The sequence below is a fragment of the Argopecten irradians genome, chromosome 12 (assembly GCF_041381155.1).
Source record: "Argopecten irradians isolate NY chromosome 12, Ai_NY, whole genome shotgun sequence".
Classification (NCBI taxonomy): Eukaryota; Metazoa; Mollusca; class Bivalvia; order Pectinida; family Pectinidae; genus Argopecten; species Argopecten irradians.
In genome coordinates this window covers 35969518-35987786 of record NC_091145.1, presented here as the reverse complement: position 1 = coordinate 35987786, position 18269 = coordinate 35969518, and positions in this window count along the sequence as shown.

Genomic DNA, 18269 nt, shown 5'->3' with positions numbered 1-18269 from the left:
ATGTGGATGTGGCGCAGTGGAAGAAGGCGCGGGTATGTTTGGCTAGGCGATTGGGTGCCGTAGATCCTGAATTCGAGGCCCGGATAGGGCACGAGTCAATAAATTGTCATGCTTTGTTAAATTGTGTTTCTTTGATATTTGTAATACTGTACATTACATATAGAGAGAAAATGTCTATACAGCCAAACGCTTGTGAATTTTTTGAACTTCTTTTTTTCGCCAACATCACGTGATCTTGCACAAATTGACGGTCAATTTGAATTTCGAAAATCGATTGATATTGTTAGCTATATTTCTCAGAATTGATGCACTGGAATTATCTAGGAATTCCATAACTTAAAAAAAAAGACTGCTATTGTCGCTGTTTTTAAGACTCTATAGAAGACACAGGGGGCCAACTCAATGAAAATGGATGTCATACATATTTTTGTATTTGGTGGATGGACTGATGAGTATACATGACAGTCATGTATTTATACGAAAAATCTCGTATAGAAAATACGAGATTTGAAAAATTATTTATAAAAAAATCGGGATATTTACTATAAAACAGAGAAAGGGACGACAGTCGCCATATTGGTTTTTTACCCCACCTCGATTAAAGTTATTTTATCACACTGGTGTACCTTTTTTCTTAGAGTCATAGGCACGCATCAGTCCTCCATTAATCCATAATCATAGGCACGCATCAGTCCTCCATTAATCCATAATCATAGGCACGCATCAGTCCTCCATTAATCCATAATCATAGGCACGCATCAGTCCTCCATTAATCCATAATCATAGGCACGCATCAGTCCTCCATTAATCCATAATCATAGGCACGCATCAGTCCTCCGATAATCCATAGTCATAGGCACGCATCAGTCCTCCGATAATCCATAGTCATAGGCACGCATCAGTCCTCCGATAATCCATAGTCATAGGCACGCATCAGTCCTCCATTAATCCATAATCATAGGCACGCATCAGTCCTCCATTAATCCATAATCATAGGCACGCATCAGTCCTCCATTAATCCATAATCATAGGCACGCATCAGTCCTCCATTAATCCATAATCATAGGCACGCATCAGTCCTCCGATAATCCATAGTCATAGGCACGCATCAGTCCTCCGATAATCCATAATCACACACATACCATGCAAACATAAGAGACAATTATTGGTCCAAGGTGTATTACATTGTTGAACTGATCTGAAACCAACTTGAACGATAAATGATCATCTGTTACAATTTTGTATTCACTGTTTCTCAGAAATTAATGAAGGGAATTTGTCCTTCGAATGTAGATTTCATTTCGTCTCTTGTTAGCTCACCTGGCCCGAAGGGCCGGTGAGCTTATGTCATGGCGCGTCGTCCGTCGTCCGTCCGTCAACATTTCCTTTAAATCGCTACTAGTCATAGAGTTCTGCATGGATTGTAACCAAATTTGGCCACAAACATCCTTGGGGGAAGGGGAACAGAACTTGTATAAATTTATGCTCTGACCCCCCGGGGGCAGGAGGGGCGGGGCCCAATAGGGAAAATAAAGGTAAATCCTATAAAACGCTACTTGTCCTAGAGTTCTGCATGGATTGTAACCAAATTTGGCCACAAACATCCTTGGCAGAAGGGGAACAGAACTTGTATACATTTATGCTCTGACCCCCCGGGGCAGGAGGAGCGGGGCCCAATAGGGGAAATAGAGGTAAATCCTATAAATCGCTACTTGTCCTAGAGTTCTGCATGGATTGTAACCAAATTTGACCAGAAACATCCTTGGCAGAAGGGGAACAGAACTTGTATAAATTTTGGCTTTGACCCCCTGGAGCAGAAAGAGTGGGGCCTAATAGGGGAATTCAGAAAAGAAACAATGAACTTGAATTCAGAACATTTCTAGGCATTACAAACCAGGTGAGCAATACAGGCCCTCTGGGCCTCTTGTTAAGCATGTTGTCACTTAGCATAAAATTGTATCTTTATTTCTCCGAAAATAAAGAACTTATCTTTCTAATTTTAAATACATGCACATTGTATCAATTCCACTTTGTCCCTTGTTTGTCATACGTCAACCGACATGGCAGATAAACATGCAGTCATGTTGAACTCTGTCACAATTTTTGTGCAACAGAGGGAAAGAAGAGAAAAAATATAAGGAATACATAAGTGTCTTAAAACATAGAAACACCCGTCATATAGACTAGGAAAGCACCGCTAGATTCAGTGAGATCGCCTCGCCTTTTATGAGTACAGTTTTTCGTTGAAAAAAAAATCCAGGGAATGGGGCTCCTTAAGTTGTCTATTCTATATTTTAAAAAATAACCCACTGCTATTCTATAAGAGTCATTTAGGATATACCAAAACTTCGTACAGATGTCCGCTACATGCTTTAAAAACGCATTGTAAATGAGAGTTGCCTCCCGTATACCCCTCGTAAACATACAGCATTTTGATATTTTAAAACAAAACAATAAATCTCTCAGCGATATACTTAACTTTTCAAAACAGCTTTATGACAGTTAAAAATCTCTATAACACTTAATGACATACCGCCAAATACTAGCATGCGCTTACATGTACATGATGTAGCTATATACAAATGTACATGCATAACATTCCATCAGTGTAGATTATACATCAAGTTAAAGGCTCTCTGATTATAAAGAATAAAAAAAAAAACCTTAGTATTTATCAATCATTTTGGATCGTGGAAATTATGACATTGAATAAAAGAAGGTCTTGACACTAATTAATCCAAATCATTACTCATCGAAAAAGATGTCCGCAACAGGCAACACTTTCTGTAACTTTTTTTAATAATAAAAGAAATAATCAGAGGTTATATCAGTATCATTTATAATTTGTCTAATTTTAAAGACGAAGTCCGGAGTAAGGCGTACCTTTCCCGTTCGGTTTTGGTGGTTTTACTCTCCCTTGCTCCGAGGTTATCCAACGACACGTGAGTGATGGTCGTGGTTTTTTTAAGGGTAAGTCTTCTCTAGCGTTGTCGTAAAACATGATAAATGGCTGGTGTCCAGAACCCTCCGTGACTATCGTGACGGATTTATTAAACAACCGTGTCGTTTATAAATTAACTTCTACGGCACACTCTGGCCAGTTAATTACATTTGTGTCAAACGTAATCAACATTGCAAAATTTGAACAACATCGACACTGGTAACACGTGCAATGAACCAATGTGAAATCGACAGATATACATTAGCAGACAAATCATGTTTACATTTTTAAGCAGTGAAATGCGAGATAAGGGGACATATCAAATTTTAGTCTCAGATTCGTTAGTGACTAAGTCTTATCTCAAATCACAAAGATAACGAATGTAAAACAGAAGCAGCAATAAATCTGTTATCCTGATAAATGTTTTCTCAAAATCTTATATGAAATTGTAAAAATATAACACCAGTGAGTGTAACCCTGTAGTATCGAGGATGGACTGTCTCTAATGTTCAAAGTCATAACGCACTAAATTAAAGAATGCACAACGAAATACAAAAAAAGTATCAAACTTCCGGGTCTTTATATATATGTAGTAGATCGAATTTATATCTCTTCAATTGCCAGCTATTCTCAGTTTTTTATTTTTACAATTTCAATCTCGTCTCAGAAGCCACAGAAAATGTTCATAAGGATTTATCTCAATCACTGTTAAAGAAAACAATTGAGTTCTAATTCCTTTTCTGCGTCATTCAAACAAACTGATAATAATAAGGATGTTTAATATTTATAGAGAGAAGACGTACATCTGCTTCCTCAGTCGCTCTGTATTCATTAATACACCGATATAAGAATTAATATCTCAGTTAATATATACTGGTAAACACGACAGGATAGGCCTACTGTAGCAATCAGGAAGTGGTTGCAGCAAATGTTCGGATGCGACAGACAGATACGAAAGTAGAGTTTGATATTGATAAGTTTGTATCTGGTTTGTACATTTATACGTATTTAAACAAATGGATTTCTGCAAATATACACAAGATGTGGATTTGTTTGTAATACGATGGTTGAAAAAGGACACCGATTTTTTTATAATTGTTGGGTTGTTGTTTTTTTAAATCACATCAATTAGATATATTATGCGTGTGAATGTTAAGATTTTCCAGTCACCGTACGCGTATTGTTACATGTGAAAATGTCACTAGTGACATTTGGCCTTTAACCCTTGACTGGTGACCCCTGACCACCTAACCATCGGAATCTGACCATTAATACGTAAGACGGTTAAATCTGTTGAGAAGGTTATCAGATATAACATCGATAATCAGTCATGATATTGGTGCTCAGATATACTGAGATGTAATTCATTGATCTTTGATTCTTTATACTGCCGCCCACCAGTAAAATGGTACTGGTGAAATTCATACATATATATTTTTTCATTCTAATACTTTACTTAGTGTCAAGTAACTACCAAATTTCTCGCCTTAATCTACCAGCTCTAACACATCTCCTGCTTGTTAGTGCCAAACAGTTTATAATGTACCCTCGCGATTTATTTTTTGTCACTCACGTGTACAAAGATTTACATTAAGACAAAATAAGTTATGATTTTTTTCTGCATTTATGTCACCAGCACCTCTATACTCTGTAACAGTCCCCGACTGTATGGTGTCTTCGCCCCTCCATATCAGTGACACGTCCCTGTATCAGTCCCCGACTGTATGGTGTCCCCGTCCCTCCACGCATTTACGTCCCTGTATCAGTTCCCGATTGTATGGTGTCCTCGCCCCTCCATATCAGTGACACGTCCCTGTATCAGTCCCCGACTGTATGGTGTCCCCGCCCCTCCATACATCAGTGACACGTCCCTGTATCAGTCCCCGACTGTATGGTGTCCCCGCCCCTCCATACATCAGTGACACGTCCCTGTATCAGTCCCCGACTGTATGGTGTCCCCGCCCCTCCATACATCAGTGACACGTCCCTGTATCAGTCCCCGAATGTATGGTGTCCTCGCCCCTCCATACATCAGTGACACATTCCTGTATCAGTCCCCGACTGTATGGTGTCCCCGCCCCTCCATACATCAGTGACACGTCCCTGTATCATCCCTGGCTGTATGGTGCCCCCGCCCCTCCATACATCAGTGACACGTCCCTGTATCAGTCCCCGACTGTATGGTGCCCCCGCCCCTCCATACATCAGTGACACGTCCCTGTATCAGTCCCCGACTGTATGGTGTCCTCGCCCCTCCATACATCAGTGACACGTCCCTGTATCAGTCCCCGACTGTATAGTGTCCCCGCCCCTTCATACATCAGTGACACATTCCTGTATCAGTTCCCGACTGTATGGTGTCCCCGCCCCTCCATACATCAGTGACACGTCCCTGTATCATCCCTGGCTGTATGGTGCCCCCGCCCCTCCATACATCAGTGACACGTCCCTGTATCAGCCCTGGCTGTATGGTGCCCCCGCCCCTCCATACATCAGTGACACGTCCCTGTATCATCTCTGGCTGTATGGTGTCCCCGCCCCTTCATACACCAGTGACACATTCCTGTATCAGTCCCCGACTGTATGGTGTCCCCGCCCCTCCATACATCAGTGACACGTTCCTGTATCAGTCCCTGACTGTATGGTGTCACCGCCCCTCCATACACCAGTGACACATTCCTGTATCAGTCCCCGACTGTATGGTGTCCCCGCCCCTCCATACATTAGTGACACATTCCTGTATCAGTCCCCGACTGTATGGTGTCACCGCCCCTCCATACATCAGTGACACGTCCCTGTATCAGTCCCCGACTTTATGGTGCCCTCGCCCCTCCATACATCAGTGACACGTCCCTGTATCAGTCCCCGACTGTATGGTGCCCCCGCCCCTCCATACATCAGTGACACGTCCCTGTATCAGTCCCCGACTGTATGGTGTCCTCGCCCTTCCATCCATCGGTGACACGACCCTGTATCAGTCCCTGACCGTATTGTGTCCTCGCCCCTCCATACATCATTGACACGTCCCTGTATCAGTCCCCGACTGTATGGTGTCCTCGCCCCTCCATCCATCAGTGACACGACCCTGTATCAGTCCCCGACCGTATGGTGTCCTCGCCCCTCCATACATCAGTGACACGTCCCTGTATCAGTCCCCGAATGTATGGTGTCCTCGCCCCTCCATACATCAGTGACACGACCCTGTATCAGTCCCCGACTGTATGGTGTCCTCGCCCCTCCATACATCAGTGACACGACCCTGTATCAGTCCCCGACTTCATAGTGCCCCCGCCCCTCCATACATCATTGACACGTCCCTGTATCAGTCCCCGACTGTATGGTGTCCTCGCCCTTCCATCCATCGGTGACACGACCCTGTATCAGTCCCCGACCGTATTGTGTCCTCGCCCCTCCATACATCATTGACACGTCCCTGTATTAGTCCCCGACGGTATGGTGTCTTCGCCCCTCCATACATCATTGACACGTCCCTGTATTAGTCCCCGACTGTATGGTGTCTTCGCCCCTCCATACATCATTGACACGTCCCTGTATTAGTCCCCGACTGTATGGTGTCCCCGCCCCTCCATACATCAGTGACACGACCCTGTATCAGTCCCCGACTGTATGGTGTCCTCGCCCCTCCATACATCAGTGACACGACCCTGTATCAGTCCCCGACTGTATGGTGACCCCGCCCCTCCATACGTCAGTGACACGTCCCTGTATCAGTCCCCGACTTTATGGTGCTCCCGCCCCTCCATACATCAGTGACACGACCCTGTATCAGTCCCCGACTGTATGGTGCCCCCGCCCCTCCATACGTCAGTGACACGTCCCAATGGAAATATTTCCTGTCTGCGGTTATCTAGTTTCGATTTCGCCTCCATGTCAGTAGGACATGTTTATTCTGAGTCACATATTGGGGATTTTCAAGGGTTAGTTATAAATAGAACATTCCTTTATTGTTTAACATTAAAAAGACATTTTGGTTAAACAATTTGAGTAGCTTGTGAAATCTCCGTGTGGGTGTACATCGATTAGTTTATCATAAAGACACACTTATGTCATGGCCACACATTTAACATAGAGAAAAGGGAATTCATTTTTGTCTTAAAAATAACAACAACAAACTGATTAAGTATTTGACAGATGACTGGACTATTTTGGTAATAGAACACCTTACAGAAAGCATACAATGTTAACAAAAGTTTGAACATCTATAACCCGACCACATATTTATTTGAAGACCCTATTTTATTCCACACATGTTGTTGGTCCACACGTTTGTACTACTTATTCTTTGGATTTACGGTATTCTATTGTACAAGTTTTTGTCTTATTTTGATTACATTTTTCAGCTGTTACTACTATGCAGGTATATATAAATGTCGTTTACCTAATTACCCTGTGTATGTTGAAAAGCGCCCCGAAGTTCAAATAAGTTTGGACTTATTATAAAATGTGTTATTGTTTCCGTGCCGGATAACATTAACCTTTATACAAACATACATGTTGGTGTGTCCAGTAATTAGTCTGTTATGGGATCTCGTTGTTTACCGACACTTACATTGTACAAATATTGATCCTCACCGAGGACAGTTTAATGATAAATTTACGTACATGTATCAAGCAGAGGAGGTTTCATTTCTTAAAGTCATAGTTCTTGCTAATTTCACTGTAACGATGTGTCGCTTAAACATTAGATATTTGGACATTGACATGTAACTTGATGATGTCGCTCTCCAAAAGCATATGTCGACCTATAAGACAGCCGAAATCTTTTACAAGTATCATATATTCCTTGTTTTGAATAGAGCTCCTTCAATCACAACGATTTTCAGTGACTTCGAGTTTTGTCGGTTTCCGAATCGTATAACGTGACTGACGTCGACACGACCTGCACGTGATGAGCCAGGTAACTATAGGGGAAGCGCACGTGTGTTTGTTAACGTTTTCCGTCTAGTTTATGTCCACAGAATGAGTATTTGAAACATCAAATATTGTGATATGCGAGCATTATTTTCTTTGTAGATCCAGTCTGCTGAGGTACACACTCAGTATTACGATCGATTTATGAGGAATAGATTACCATTTTGTATAACCGTAAAGGATTTTTGAAGTTACAGTAACCCCTGCAGTTATTTAAGAACGAGGTCGATCATGTGATAAAGGCCACCAGGGGGAGCCTCTGGCGATTCCTAATTTGTTCTACATTTTTCCATAAAAAGAGTTTCTATTTTTACAATCGTTATTGGGTTTGATGAGGCTTCATAATCACACTGAATATAATTCGACACTAGAAGAGAGAACCGAAGACGGAAAATATCACACACAAAACCGTTTACCAGTGGCGTTAATAACGAACTTATCGGAGCTCTTTACGTGAAGACCATCAATTACTATCTAAAACAAAATTTAGAGTATCATCGATTTGTCACAATGATGAACATGTAACTACTTGATAGAGTTTAAAAACGGGGAACGTGTTTCATAAGAAGTACGTCTTGTTACCATTCACACGCCCCCTCCCGCAGATATTCTATTCCTGCTCTACGTTACGTCTTATAATATAATTCCAGACATATCACTGTAACATACAGATCATGGCTTGAGTGTTATTAATCGTTTCATTGAAGTTTGTTTCATTGTTTGAATAATCCACTTATGAAATATGTTTCCGTTTTCCCATAGTCTTGCTCAAGACAGCAGTACATACCCGAAAATACATAGATCGTGTTTAGAGATACATGTGTAAATATTAACAATGAATAGAAAAAAATGTAAAAAAAAATGTAAAAAATGCGGGAGGGACAAAGTCATAACCCTTTGAAATCAGATTTTGGTGTGTACTATGAAATGATACATGTGATGTTCATGTACTGAAGATGTTCTTGGTCCGCCATAACCACATACTGTGCTAAATGATGGAGTTATGGGCCTTTATCGGCTGTGGACTGATTAGCCCAAGAGACTCTGGCCCTGACACCAGACTTAGACAATATGACAGACATCTATCTGTCATAACGTCTAAGTCTGGTGTCAGGGCCAGAGTTTCTCGGGCTATAGACTGATCAACATCCCGGTACATCTACGCACGTCCACACTCCTTAAATTAAAGTAAATGTCGTGTATTGAAAATTGATGTATTCGTGTCAACAGAGAAATTGGCCAAGGTATTTTAATGTAATGTACAATACATAATACATATATGTAGTAAAGTTTCTTTGATATTCAATATTTACTAAACACAATGCATCATATTCACTATGTGTTGTTGATCCAAAGATTTAATTTGACAATTTCCACTGTGATCATGTTAGCATATCGAACCGACTACATGTATCACTTCGTCATAGAAACATCTTTTTTTGGGGATGTGGATGTGGCGCAGTGGTAGAAGGCGCAGGTATGTTTGGCTAGGCGATTGGGTGCCGTAGATCGTGAGTTCGAGGCCCGGATAGGGCACGAGTCAAAAAATTGTCATGCTTTGTTAAATTATGTTTCTTTGATATTTATTATAACTTCGTTGAATTCTTTATAATTTCAATAGTCTTAAAATCATTCGCTGATTTTCCATAGTCAGAATGACGTCAGAAGAATTTTAATCAAACATGATTTGCAAAAACTTATACATGATGTATATCTATGGATATACAATGTATACAAAGCGGCTTGATAACTCCAAATCTCCATTTGCCCATAGATAATTATAGTACTGGCCTTTATAGATGGACGTGATGAAGTTTAAAGCTTAACTGTGTCTGTATTATATAAGTGGTGTAGTCTTTGTAACACCGCCAGTTTGAGGTTTACCACAACCATTGATCAGCGATTTAACCGATCCCAGTCCACTCACTCCTCTCCAATCCTCTCATCATATATACAATTGTAGTTATCTCCCCTGTTTACCGACGATACCGGATATAGTTATCAATATCAAATGTGGTGTCTACACTATTTTAGAGTGTAACTGTTTATCATAGACGTAAGGTACATTTCGTATAATACATTTTATCTCACCTCGGACAGAAATGACCCCAAATGATTGGCAGAGAGGCGTCACGTGGTGACCTCCTAACACTTTATAGGGGTCTGTAGCTCTCGCTCTCGCTTCAAAATTTGAACACGTTCTCTTCAACTATAGATAACATTTCATTACCGTAAATAGATCTATACTTCTTTTTTGTGTAAAATTAGAATAAATCGTTTTAATATACTTCCCCTACCCCAGTTTGAAAGTTGATTACGCCTGTTGATTACATACTTTACACGTGCTTCATGATAATTATACCCTCATAACCTCAACACAATAAAATATATTCCTAAGTTAATTACATATTTATAACGGAGAATCTCCCGGATAGACAGTATCCATTAATTGTGACGTCATTGTTTTGTGAGCGAAAATCACGTCGTTGTCTCTGAACAAATGTGACGCTATACTCGCAGACACATGACGTCACAATCACTTCTTACTCGTAAGGACAAATAACTCTGTAATATGCAAATATGAAATACGTGATCGATCAACGAGATTCGCGCATTTTGATGTCGATTTTTCTTCTTTCCTCTGTGCTAACAATCATATGAAAGCGAAATATTTACTGTGGTTTTGATAAGGACTTGGTTTCAGAAATAATCTGTTTTGTCCACACCTTCTCGACCAAACACCTATCCCCAGTAGGTAACACACATGTTAGTGAACGTTGATACATCTTTTCAAGTCTGTTCTTTGACGAAAATACGCTATATACATTAGTGTTGAGTGTTCTCAATGACAAACTATGTATAATGTTCGAACGTTTTGGAAAGGCAATCTTAATTAAGTTGTCTTCTCAGAGGTATCTCAGACAATTTCTGGAGTTAATTACCTGCTGTTAATTAGTGGAACTGTTTGAAGGGATTGGTGTATTAGTACTATATCCAGATGGAACTGTACTTCAATATATCAGAATTAAGTCTGGTCTAGGATGGTCTGGCTCGCGGGAGGAATCAATATTCTACGGTGTTCACACTGCCATTACCTGATAGACTGCCGTTTGGACCGCGGCCCATCCCATGTACCGACCAAAATTCCCCGGGGGAGGGACATGTCTGAGGACGAGTACGTGACACTTGTTACATGTGCTATTTCTCACACGTGCGGTTTACTTACAAGTTGTTTTTAATATTGTAATTATCCGAGATCTTATTTCGACAGCTGGTGTCCTCCACATATTTCTTATTGCTAAAACTAGAACTGTCATCCTGAAGACCAACTTATAACCCACCACCGTTTTTTATAAAGGACGGAGAACTTTGAACAGATGGAGGCATTTTGTTCTCATATAGATTGTATGGATTATTGCTACCAAGTTTCGGTCGTTGAAACCCTTCCGGTAATTTAGAAGGAATAGCCACTTTTAAAAATAGTCCTTTGAAAAGGGACATAACTCTGGAAAAGGCAGATGTATCTTACAGTATTAGCACATCTACATGTACACTGTATAAGGACGTTGCCATTCAAAACGAAGTCCATCCAGTAGCATCGCCGGAAACCCACGAGTCACCAGTCTACGTTTGTCATTGTGACATTACAAACGTGGAGCACGTTTAATTGTGACAAATGTAGAGCGGTGACTCGTGAGTTTCCGACGATGATCCAGTAGTTTAGGAGGAGTAGTCAGTCGATCGTTGTGTCAATCTGAATCCAGTATGGCTCCTAATTTCGTTGCGGGTGAGGAATGTATAATTAGTGTAAACTCAATATACAATAGATATTATATCACACGTAGTAGATTGGAGTTCTATTGGACTCCAGTTACTACACTCTCCTCAGCAAGTTCGCCATGTGAATGGTCAAAACTGAAACGCGTTTATAGCGTCCAAACGACAAATGAAACCAGATTCCTGAAAGTCTAAGATAGCAGCACCAATAGCCCAGAGAATAAATTCATTATATTTATAAAAGTATTTTTGAAATGAACGCGTGTGATATTACATAGTGTACCAAGGTTCGTAATGAGCGTTATTTAATCATTATACTGTACGTTTTGAATGGAAGATTTAACATGTATTCTGCTTTCTGTCTATATCAAATATTTGAATGTGCTTTTTTTCGGAAGAGGGGTAATTGTCATGAGTAGATTAATCTTTTATCCAATTATTATAGAGAGAAAACCGTCAGGTGTCCAGTACAAAATGCATATATATCGCCAAGTTCAGATTAATTGATTGCTATCAAACAGTTTATTGAACAAAGGCGGCATTATGAACATAAACAGATATTGAATCCTCTCAGATAGCTCTGTTGACATTTCAATATAAAACATGTTTACGTTTTAATATGAAAAATTAGACCAAGAACAAACCTGATCGACGCACTATAAAAACTTAATGAAGATCTTAACACCCTGATATAATGTACTATAATGTCGATATTCATCTAATTGTGTTTGTGGGTGAGATACATGTGTACTGGTTAGCTTACATCTGATATACCTACACGATACACCCATTAATATCAATATAAATCTATCAATATGTCACGCCTTTATCATCCATATAGAGTGTATGTTACAAATGAAACTCGCTGACATGGAATACAGACGTGGTTTAAAATCATATACAGAAACAGACTATCGCTTTTCCTTCTCCGGAGATGTCATTAAAGATTATCTGAGATTTTACAATAAAAAACAGGTGTCCGGTTATGACTCGAGTGTCTATTACGACGGATCATTGTCCTGGCTTAATTGGTTAGGATTGTCTTGTCCAGAATTCTTGACTTTGGGTGACAGTCCTCTGGCCGATGGCCGAATTGCCATGGGGCCGAGGGGGTGTTTCCGATATTAAATGAGTACTATCGTTAATCTGTAAATCTGATTGTGGTCATTAGAGTTTCCGGATGTGTAGGTGAATGATCCAAGTCATAACAATCCAGAAAGCGGACCACGGTACGACGGGATTACTTCAGACCCTGGGAGGTAGTCCAACGTCAACACTGACTGTAGGTTAAGGAACTCCACCGACGACATCAGATCGACTGGGGAACTTGTACTTTGTCATCATTTGTAGGCGTTCGATTTAGGGCCAACCATAAATCACGTACAATATATTTTAGATTTCAAGTTTTATTATGTCAGGGGTTAGCGATTTGACTTTTAAGTAATACACAGACGAAGTACCATTAATCATGGCGAATATACGGCACCCCTTAAAGCTCCCAGCAATTGTCTCCAAACAGAGTGAAAATTGGGAAATGTGAGATACGGTCGGTTAAAACGATGAATAAGATAAAATTATGGCTGGCTTTGACATGAATTTTTGTTTGAAAATGTATAATTTCGAATATATATTTATACAGCTTTAGGGTGTCGAGATATACAATCTATTTGATGTATCAATTACTTCACTTTTGTTCTAACTCTAATAAATCAGTTAATTATTATCACTTTTATATCTTCAACATTGGTGTCCAAACAAAACAATGTCCCTTTCGGAAATGTTAACGACACCAATTTCTAAATGCCTTTTGTCTGGTGTGTAACATTAAATCAAAGGAACAAACACATATTTTGTCAGTTTTCAACTTTCATTTCAGCTGTTTAACTGTTCTACATATCCAACTTTTCATTTCTTAGAAATCTGCCTGTACATGTTAGAATGTATTTGATTGTGTTGTGTGTTATCAGGTACAGTACGTATCTCTCCATTCGTTCCACTCCGTCAGTACAAAAACGAAGGCAAGTAATTCAACTCAGGTGTAATCAACAAATATCGGTTGTTGAATAATGAATAAATATTGTTTGTACTTTAAAATCTCAAACTTTATGGTACGATTTCGTATAAAAAGAACTCATATTTTGTAATTCTTTCGCGAAAAAGTTTTTAAAACTTAGTTTTAGTGCCCTCTAGTGGCGTTTATACAAACTTCATGTACGGTAGACAATCCGGCCCAAGTTTGTTACTGTGGTTACTTTCGGCTACAAGTGTCCTTTATTTTAGTACTATTGAAATTATTAAAAACTAAGACTATACAATGTGTATGGCATGTATGGGCCACTGTATAAGTAATCTGGTGATATATGTGTCAACATACTACGTAGGTGCTCTATTTATAGCCTGGTGATAAAGGACGGAGGATTTAAATTACAGTTCGGACTGTAATGTATACGTAATTCAGGTTACATGTGTGTAAACCACACACAATGACACACTAACCCTGTGTCAGGCCCGTTGTGCAATCACCACTGTTTTCTAACTCATAACTTTTTTGTTTCTTTTTTGTCATTATTTAAACTTAATTTTGAATACATTAGTGTACCATCCATACATTAAAGACTTTATGGTTATCCGTATATATCTAAATAGATATGTGTAATGTTCTGTGCTACACAATCTACTTTTACTTTATCAATTTTGAGAATACAACATACATTGTACATGTACCTTGTATGTGTTGTTTGATAGTGAGCTATTATGTATTATATCACTTTGTGTATAGTATGACTTGTGTATGTATGTGTTGTTTCAGTATTATTGTAATAACTTGTACAAACATGTATGTGTTGTAACACTCTATCTATACATATTGTAATATTTTATGTATATGTGTTGTAATACTTTGTGTATATGTGTTATAAAACTTTATTTACATATGTGTTTTGATACTTTGTGTGTATGTGTTGTAATACTTTATGTGTCGTAATACTTTATGTGTATGTGTTGTAATACTTTATATGTATGTGTTGTAATACTTTATGTGTATGTGTTGTAATACTTTATGTGTATGTGTTGTAATACTTCATGTGTTGTAATACTTTATGTGTGTGTGTTGTAATACTTTATGTGTATGTGTTGTAATACTTTATATGTATGTGTTGTAATACTTCATGTATTGTAATACTTTATGTGTGTGTGTTTTAATACTTGGTGTGTATGTGTTGTAATACTTTATATGTATGTGTTGTAATACTTCATGTATTGTAATACTTTATGTGTGTGTGTTTTAATACTTGGTGTGTATGTGTTGTAAAACTTTATTTACATATGTGTTTTGATACTTTGTGTGTATGTGTTGTAATACTTTATGTGTCGTAATACTTTATGTGTATGTGTTGTATTACTTTATATGTATGTGTTGTAATACTTCATGTATTGTAATACTTTATGTGTGTGTGTTTTAATACTTGGTGTGTATGTGTTGTAATACTTTATGTATATATGTGTTGTAATACTTTATATGTATGTGTTGTAATACTTTATATGTGTGTGTTGTAATACTTTGTGTGTATGTGTTGTAATACTTTATGTGTATGTGTTGTAATACTTTATGTGTATGTGTTGTAATACTTCATGTGTTGTAATACTTTATGTGTGTGTGTGTTGTAATACTTTATGTGAATGTGTTGTAATACTTTATATGTATGTGTTGTAATACTTTATGTATATGTGTTTTAATACTTTGTGTGTATGTGTTGTAATACTTTATGTATATGTGTTGTAATACTTTGTGTGTATGTGTTGTAATACTTTATGTATATGTGTTGTAATACTTTGTGTGTATGTGTTGTAATACTTTATATGTATGTGTTGTAATACTTTATGTATATGTGTTTTAATACTTTGTGTGTATGTGTTGTAATACTTTATATGTATGTGTTGTAATACTTTATGTATATGTGTTTTAATACTTTGTGTGTATGTGTTGTAATACTTTATGTATATGTGTTTTAATACTTTGTGTGTATGTGTTGTAATACTTTATGTATATGTGTTTTAATACTTTGTGTGTATGTGTTGTAATACTTTATATGTATGTGTTGTAATACTTTATGTATATGTGTTTTAATACTTTGTGTGTATGTGTTGTAATACTTTATGTGTATGTGTTGTAATACTTTATGTGTATGTGTTGTAATACTTTATGTGTATGTGTTGTAATACTTTATGTGTATGTGTTGTAATACTTCATGTGTTGTAATACTTTATGTGTGTGTGTTGTAATACTTTATGTGTATGTGTTGTATTACTTCATGTGTTGTAATACTTTATGTGTGTGTGTTGTAATACTTTATATGTATGTGTTGTAATACTTTATATGTATGTGTTGTAATACTTTATATGTATGTGTTGTAATACTTGTGTATATGTGTTGTAATAATTTTATTTGTATGTGTTTTAATACACTATGTATGTGTGTGTTGTAATAATTTGTGTGTATGTGTTGTAATACTTTATATGTATGTGTTGTTATACTTTATGTATATGTGTTGTAATACTTTGTGTGTATGTGTTGTTATACTTTATGTATATGTGTTGTAATACTGTGTGTGTATGTGTTGTAATACTGTATGTGTATGTGTTGTAATACTTTGTGTGTATGTGTTGTAATATTTTATGTGTATTTATTGTAATACTTTATGTGTTGTAATACTTCATATATATGTGTGTTGTAATATTTTATCTGTAATTGTGATTTTTTTACTTACCTCGTTTTGTGTGTTTCTAGTTAACTAGGACCTTGTGTCTCTAAATATCACAAATCTCTTTTGAAGGTCACGTTCTATTTTAATCAATTAGACTGTTACACATGTTCTTTAATTAATTACACATAACTATTAATTATGGGTACTTGTGTAACATGTTGATACATAACGTATCCTTTAATTTGGTGTTATTTAATATTTACTATTACTATATGTGGATATCGGAGTGAAAGGTATAAGCTGGTGTAAGTAGATTTCTGACACCAATGCTGAGGGATTACAATAAGCCGATAACAGTTCATTATTTCTGGTGAATACTTGAATAATATAACCACTAAAAGTAAGATTGATTAAAAATTCAGTATCATTTAACTCCACAAATTAAACACACCATACACCAAATATTGTGAATAGCACTTTTATATATTTCTAACCCTGGGTTATTCGCCTTTTTAAAAATTATCAACGCCGACGACAGCTTTTTGAAGTCCGTTGTGATAAAATCAGCAATTCCCAAGACTGCATTTTCACTGTTAATGGAGTTCGACCTTGACACAAGTAAAATGACATGTAAATGCGGACAAGTCGTTTAAATTTGAAAAGTTTGTTAATTAAAATAATTTTGATATATTTAACAGGCGTTTCCGTATGTTGTAACGAGTGACATTGCAATATATAAACCCTCATATGAATATTGAACTTTATGAAGATATTTTTGTTGAAATCGGGCGTGCATCGGATATCCGTGTTAACATGTCTGGTTCCTGACACACAGTTACTGAATTATTGAGTCTGATATCCATTTTACCATGACTTGTTACTGACACACAGTTACTGAATTATTGAATCTGATCTCCGTGTTAACATGTCTGACACACAGTTACTGAATTATTGAATCTGATCTCCGTGTTAACGTGACTTGTTACTGACATACAGTTACTGAATTATTGAATCTGATCTCCGTGTTAACATGACTTGTTACTGACACACAGTTACTGAATTATTGAATCTGATCTCCGTGTTAACATGACTTGTTACTGATACACAGTTACTGAATTATTGAATCTGATCTCCGTGTTAACATGACTTGTTACTGATACACAGTTACTGAATTATTGAATCTGATCTCCGTGTTAACATGACTTGTTACTGACATACAGTTACTGAATTATTGAATCTGATCTCCGTGTTAACATGACTTGTTACTGATACACAGTTACTGAATTATTGAATCTGATCTCCGTGTTAACATGACTTGTTACTGACACACAGTTACTGAATTATTGAATCTGATCTCCGTGTTAACATGACTTGTTACTGACACACAGTTACTGAATTATTGAATCTGATCTCCGTGTTAACATGACTTGTTACTGACACACAGTTACTGAATTATTGAATCTGATCTCCGTGTTAACGTGACTTGTTACTGACACACAGTTACTGAATTATTGAATCTGATCTCCGTGTTAACGTGACTGGTTACTAACATACAGTAACTACTGAATTATTGAATCTGATCTCCGTGTTAACATGACTTGTTACTGACACACAGTTACTGAATTATTGAATCTGATCTCCGTGTTAACATGACTTGTTACTGACACACAGTTACTGAATTATTGAATCTGATCTCCGTGTTAACATGACTTGTTACTGATACACAGTTACTGAATTATTGAATCTGATCTCCGTGTTAACATGACTTGTTACTGACACACAGTTACTGAATTATTGAATCTGATCTCCGTGTTAACATGACTTGTTACTGACACACAGTTACTGAATTATTGAATCTGATCTCCGTGTTAACATGACTTGTTACTGACATACAGTTACTGAATTATTGAATCTGA